This window comes from Schistocerca piceifrons, chromosome X (assembly GCF_021461385.2).
Source record: "Schistocerca piceifrons isolate TAMUIC-IGC-003096 chromosome X, iqSchPice1.1, whole genome shotgun sequence".
Taxonomy (NCBI): Eukaryota; Metazoa; Arthropoda; class Insecta; order Orthoptera; family Acrididae; genus Schistocerca; species Schistocerca piceifrons.
Window position 1 is genome coordinate 853758684 of NC_060149.1, and position 6359 is coordinate 853765042.

The 6359-nt window shown below is 41.0% G+C and overlaps 1 pseudogene; it reads right to left on the bottom strand.

The window, feature by feature from the left end:
* Positions 1–503: 503 nt before the first annotated feature.
* Positions 504–621, bottom strand: LOC124724021 (annotated as a pseudogene).
* Between the last annotated feature and the right edge of the window lie 5738 nt (positions 622–6359).

Below are 6359 nucleotides of genomic sequence, written 5' to 3' on the forward strand. Positions count from 1 at the left end.
GCTTAACAGCTCCTGCATATGTGGTAAGTTGCTGACAAGAATAATATACCGAGAAGGCGGAAAAAACTGAGGATGTGCTAGTTGACGATCAGTTTGGTTATGGAAAGGTAAAGGTATGAGAGAGGCGGTTGATAATGGAAGCAAGACTAAAGAAATACGAAGACACCTTCAAAGCACTTGTCGATCTGTAAAAAGCCTTTGACAATGTAAAGTGGTGCAAGATGTTCGAAATTCTGAGAAAAATATGGGTCAGCTGTAGGGAGAGACGGGTAATATACAATATGTATAAGAAAAACTTCGTGCGAACAGGCCTTGGAAGGCCCAACTGTACCGACCGCCGCCGTGTCATCCTCAGCCCACAGGCGTCACCGGATGCGGATATGGAGGGGCAGGTGGTCAGCACACCGCTCTCCCGGCCGTATGTCAGTGTACGAGACCGGAGCCGCTAATTCTCAATCAAGTAGCTCCTCAGATTGCCTCACAAGGGCTGAATGTACCCCGCTTGCCAACAGCGCTCGGCTGGACGGTGGGTCACCCATCCAAGTGCTATCCCAGTCCAACAGCGCTTAACTTCGGTGATCTCACGGGAACAGGTGTTACCACCGCGGCAAGGCCGTTGGCAACATGTATAAGAGCCAAGAGGAAATAATAAGATTGGACGACCAAGAACGAAGTGCTCGGCTTAAGAAGAGTGTAAGACAGGGATGTATCTTTCCCCCCTACTATACATTCTGTACATCTAAGAAGCAATGATGGAAATAAAAGAAAGATTTAGGAGTGGAATTAAAATTCAGGGAGAAAGGATATCAATGATACGATTCGCTGCTGACATTGCTATCCTGTTTCTGACAGAATTACATACAATGTCAACGGCGAACCTCAAAGTTTTTATTTGTTCTTCATGGATTTTAATTCCTACTCCGAATTTTTCTTTTGTTTCCTTTACTGCTTGCTCAATATGCAGATTGAATAACATCGGTGATTGGCTACAACCCTGTCTCACTCCCTTCCCAACCACTGCTTCCCTTTCATGCCCCTCGACTCTTATAACTGCCATCTGGTTTCTGTACAAATCGTAAATAGCATTTCGCCCCCTGTATTTTACCCCTGCCACCATCAGAATTTGAAAGAGAGTATTCCAGTCAACATTTTCAAAAGCTTTCTCTAAGTCTACAAATGCTAGAAACGTAGGTTTGCCTTTCCTTAATCTTTCTTCTAAGATAAGACGTAAGGTCAGTATTCCCTCACGTGTTCCAACATTTCTACGGAATCCAAACTGATCTTCCCCGAAGTCGGCTTCTACCAGTTTTTCCATTCGTCTGTAAAGAATTCGTGTTAGTATTTTGTAGCTGTGACTTATTAAACTGATAGTTGGGTGATCTTCACTTCTGTCAACACCTGCTTTCTTTGGGATTGGAAGTATTATATTCTTCTTGAAATCTGAGGGTATTTCGCCTGTCTCATACATCTTGCTCACCATTTGGTAGAGTTTTGTCATGACTGGCACTCCCAAGGCTATCAGTAGTTCTAATGGAATGTTGTCTACTCCCGGGGCCTTGTTTCGACTCAGGTCTTTCAGTGCTCTGTCAAACTCTTCGCGCAGTATCGTATATCCCATTTCATCTTCATCTACATCCTCTTCCATCTCCATAACATTGTCCTCAAGTACATCGCCTTTGTAGAGACCCTCTATATACTCCTTCCACCTTTCTGCTTTCCCTTCTTTGCATAGAACTGGGTTTCCATCTGAGCTCTTGATATTCATACAAGTGGTTCTCCTTTCTCCAAAGGTCTCTTTAATTTTCCTGTAGGCAGTATCTATCTTTCCCCGTGTGCGATAAGCCTCTACATCCTTACATTTGTCCTCTAGCCATCTCCGCTTAGCCATTTTGCACTTCCTGTCGATCTCATTTTTGAGACGTTTGTATTCCTTTTTGCCTGCTTCATTTACTGCATTTTTATATTTTCTCCTTTCATCAATTAAATTCAATATTTCTTCTGTTACCCAAGGATTCCTACTAGCCTTCGTCTTTTTACCTACTTGATCCTCTGCTGCCTTCACTACTTAATCCCTCAGAGCAACCCATTCTTCTTCTACTGTATTTCTTTCCCCCATTCCTGTCAATTGTTCCCTTATGCTCTCCCTGAAGCTCTGTGCAACCTCTGGTTTAGTCAGTTTATCCGGGTCCCATCTCCTTAAATTTCCACCTTTTTGCAGTTTCTTCAGTTTTAATCTACAGTTCATAACCAATAGATTGTGGTCAGAGTCCACATCTGCCCCTGGAAATGTCTTACACTTTAAAACCTGGTTCCTAAATCTCTGTCTTACCATTATATAATCTATCTGATACCTTTGAGTATCTCCAGGGTTCTTCCATGTATACAACCTTCTTTCATGATTCTTGAACCAAGTGTTAGCTATGATTAAGTTATGCTCTGTGCAAAATTCTACCAGACGGCTTCCTCTTTCATTTCTTACTCCCAATCCATATTCACCTACTATGTTTCCTTCTCTCCCTTTCCCTACTCTTTAATTCCAGTCACCCATGACTATTAAATTTTCGTCTCCCTTCACTGCCTGAATAATTTCTTTTATCTCATCATACATTTCATCAATTTCTTCATTCACTATGCTGTTTGTAGTAGCTTACCCGCACTCCTATTTTTTTATTCATTATTAAGCCTACTCCTGCATTACCCCTATTTGATTTTGTATTTATAACCCTGTATTCACCAGACCAAAAGTCTTGTTCCTCCTGCCACCGAACTTCACTAATTCCCACTATATCTAACTTTAACCTATCCATTTCCCTTTTTAAAGTTTCTAACCTACCTGAGCGATTAAGGGATCTGACATTCCACGCTCCGATCCGTAGAACGCCAGTTTTCTTTCTCCTGATAACGACGTCCTCTTGAGTAGTCCCCGCCTGGAGATCCGAATGGGGGACTATTTTACTTCCGGAATATTTTACCCAAAAGGACGCCATCACCATTTAACCATACAGTAAAGCTGCATGCCCTCGCAAAAATTTACAGCTGTAGTTTCTCCTTGCTTTCAGCCGTTGTCAGTACCAGTACAGCAAGGCCGTTTTGGTTAGTGTTACAAGGCCAGATCAGTCAATCATCCAGACTGATGCCCCTGCAACTACTGAAAAGGCTGCTGCCCCTCTTCAGGAACTACACGTTTTACCCCTCCCTTGTGGTTGCACCTACGATACGGCCACCTGTATCGCTTGTATCGCTGAGGCACGCAAGCCTCCCCACCAACGGCAAGATGGTTCATAGGGAGGGGGGGGGGGGGGGACGACAAGTAGCAGAATGACAATGAGAACAACGAGAAACTTAACACCAGGTCTGATGGTCACGAAGCAGATGAAATTAAGGAATTCTGCTACCTAGGTAGTAAAATAACCAATGACGGACGGAGCAAGGAGGACATCAAAAGCAGACTAACAATGACAAAAAGGGCAGTCTTGTCCAAAAGAAGTCTACTAGTATCAAACATAGGCCTGAATTTGACGAAGAAATTTCTGAGAACGTAAGTCTGGAGTACAACATTGTATGTTAGTCAAACATAAACTTTGGGGAAACCGAAACAGAAGAGAATCGAAGCATTTGAGATGTGGTACTACACACGAATTTTGAAAATTAGGTGGACTGATAAGGTAAGGAATGAGGAAGCTCTGCCCAGAATCGGAGAGGAAAGGAATATGTGGAAAACACTGATAATTAGAAGGGACAGGATGGTAGGACATCTGTTAAGACATGAGAGAATGACTTCCATGGTTTTAGAGGGAACTGTAGAAGGCAAAAACTGTAGAGGGAGACAGAGAATGGAATACATCCACCCGAAAACTGAGGACGAAGGTTGCAAGTGCTACTCTGAGATGAAGAGATTGGCATAGGGGAGGAATTCGTGGTGGGCCGCATAAAACCAGTCAGAAGACTGATGACAACCCCCCCCCCCCCAAAAAAAAAAAAATGGAACTGTGTTTGGTCATTATGGACCAGGTCAGGATTCTTTGATTGGTGCTTGTTAATGGCCAGAATTTCAAGTAATGTTAGTCGTTTCCCTTTAATTCCTTTATGGAGAACATCTCATTTCACATCATATGAATGAAATTCATTCAGAGCATCCTCAGCAAAAGTGGAACCTTTCTTTTTCAACCTCCAACTCCTTTCACGTGCAGCCAACCTAGTAGGGTTTTTGTAGGGGCTTTTGCTGAGTATATTGTCAATCAGTGTAGGACTACAACAGTTACTGCATGCCATTTCTTTATTTATTTTCAATCAGTTTTCGAAATCTGGTTTGGTTTGAGGTACAGGAAGTAGGTGGTGCACCATGGAGTGGAAGACTGCATGTTTATGTGTTATGGGATGATGGGAACTGGCTGGTATTACTGTGTCTGACCTACATACAATATGTCACACTGATTGCAAGAAATTATATAAATTCTACTCTGTTCTAAAGGTGGAATCTTATCTTTACTGTTCAACAGAAGATGAACAGCAGTATTCATAGTGTAAAAAGCTGGATTATATTTTCTGGATTTTTGTTTCCTGGAAATAACCTGTGAACTCCTAACCACGATGGGAGGCCATTTGTTAGCAGTGTGGTTTTGTGCTGACTGAGGTGGATAAAGGAGACCTGTTATCTTCTGTCTCTTGCTTTTGCTGAGTATATTGTCAATCAGTGTAGGACTACAACAGTTACTGTATACCATTTCTTTATTTATTTTCAATCAGTTTTCGAAATCTGGTTTAGTTTGAGGTACAGGAAGTAGGTGGTGCACCATGGAGTGGAAGACTGCATGTTTATGTGTTATGGGATGCTCGGAACTGGCTGGTATTACTGTGTCTGTTGAGGTTACTTTCCTCTATGTCTTAAATGAGTGTTGTTGGCTACTGATGTCAGTGGTGAGGTCTGAAACTTTGATAGAGTCTCCTCCCAACTCTATGGTAAACTTGATTTTACTGTGGTGTGAATTCAAATGTTGATGAAACTTATTTAATCGTCTGGTGGTACCTGTCGACAAGCACAAAACATCATCAACATACCTAGTATAACATTGTATTTTAGAACTTAGGGGCTCCTTATCTAAACGTTATCCACAAATAATTATCACTAATAAGGGACTCAGTGCGGACCCGCTTGCTAACCCATCCGACTGACTCTACAGAGACTGTAGGAATTGCCTTAAACATGTTTCAGTTTGGATTCCTATTTCTCCTGTCTTCACTAGATTTGTTCTGGTTTTATGTAACCATTCTGCTAATATTTCCATTGCATCTGCAACAGGGATATTAGAAAACAGGCTGCCAACATCAGATGAGACTAGTTTTGCACTAGGTGGAATGGGCACATTTTTCGTTTTTTCGTTAATGCAAGTGAATCAGGCATTCCAAAAAAATGGTTGAAATTTAGTTTTTGTTTTATTTAGTGAACATAACTCTTTTGCTAACTTATGAACAGGTGCTGAAACTAAAGACAATACAGGTCTTAATGGCAACCTTCTTTGTGAAGCTTAATAACCCATATAACCCGATTGCTATTGCACTCATGTTTGTGAGGTATTTAGTATCACTATCAGTAAATGTGAACTTGCAGGTTTTAATAAGGTACTTCACTTCTACATCATATTTCACTGTGAGATCATAAGGTAACTCAGGGAACTCTACTGGGTTGAGGAATTTAAACACTTTTTTACTACATTCTGCCTTATTAAGTAACACTAAACTGTTCCCCTTGTCGCCCCTGGTGACAATCACATCCTGAGAACACAGTTTTTTCTTTAATGTGCACAATACTTGTTGCGTGACTTTGGACTTCGGTCTCACTAACCTGTTGAGTATGTCGGGTAATTGAGCAATGTTAGAACATTTGATGATATTTTCGAAATATTCCGTCGGTTCTTAGAGGGACATAGACTTATTAATAACTTGAATACACAGTATTAATGTTCCACAACGATATTTCTTAGTTAGTTGTGAATAGGCTTTTGGCTTCTTGGGCCAACGTCTGATAAGTTAATGCTAAATAGATAGTCAACACAACTTCAGCGAAAATTCATAGATACACAAAGAATGTTCTACAAAGATGTGCGACATTTTATGAACGAGCAAATAAATCTAATATTACCGTATATTCAAGTATTAAAACTATTTGAGTGTATAAAACAGAAATGTTCTACAAGTGAGCAATGGCACAGGCTACTATATCGTATGGAAAACTGATGAATGTTATGAACAGTCCGAATAAAGGGAGGGGTATATGGGTGTGGAAAAGTTATAACAAGCTTATTAGCTAATGATGCTACTTTAATAAGGGCGAGTAACGGAACTATGTTTGGTCATTAAGG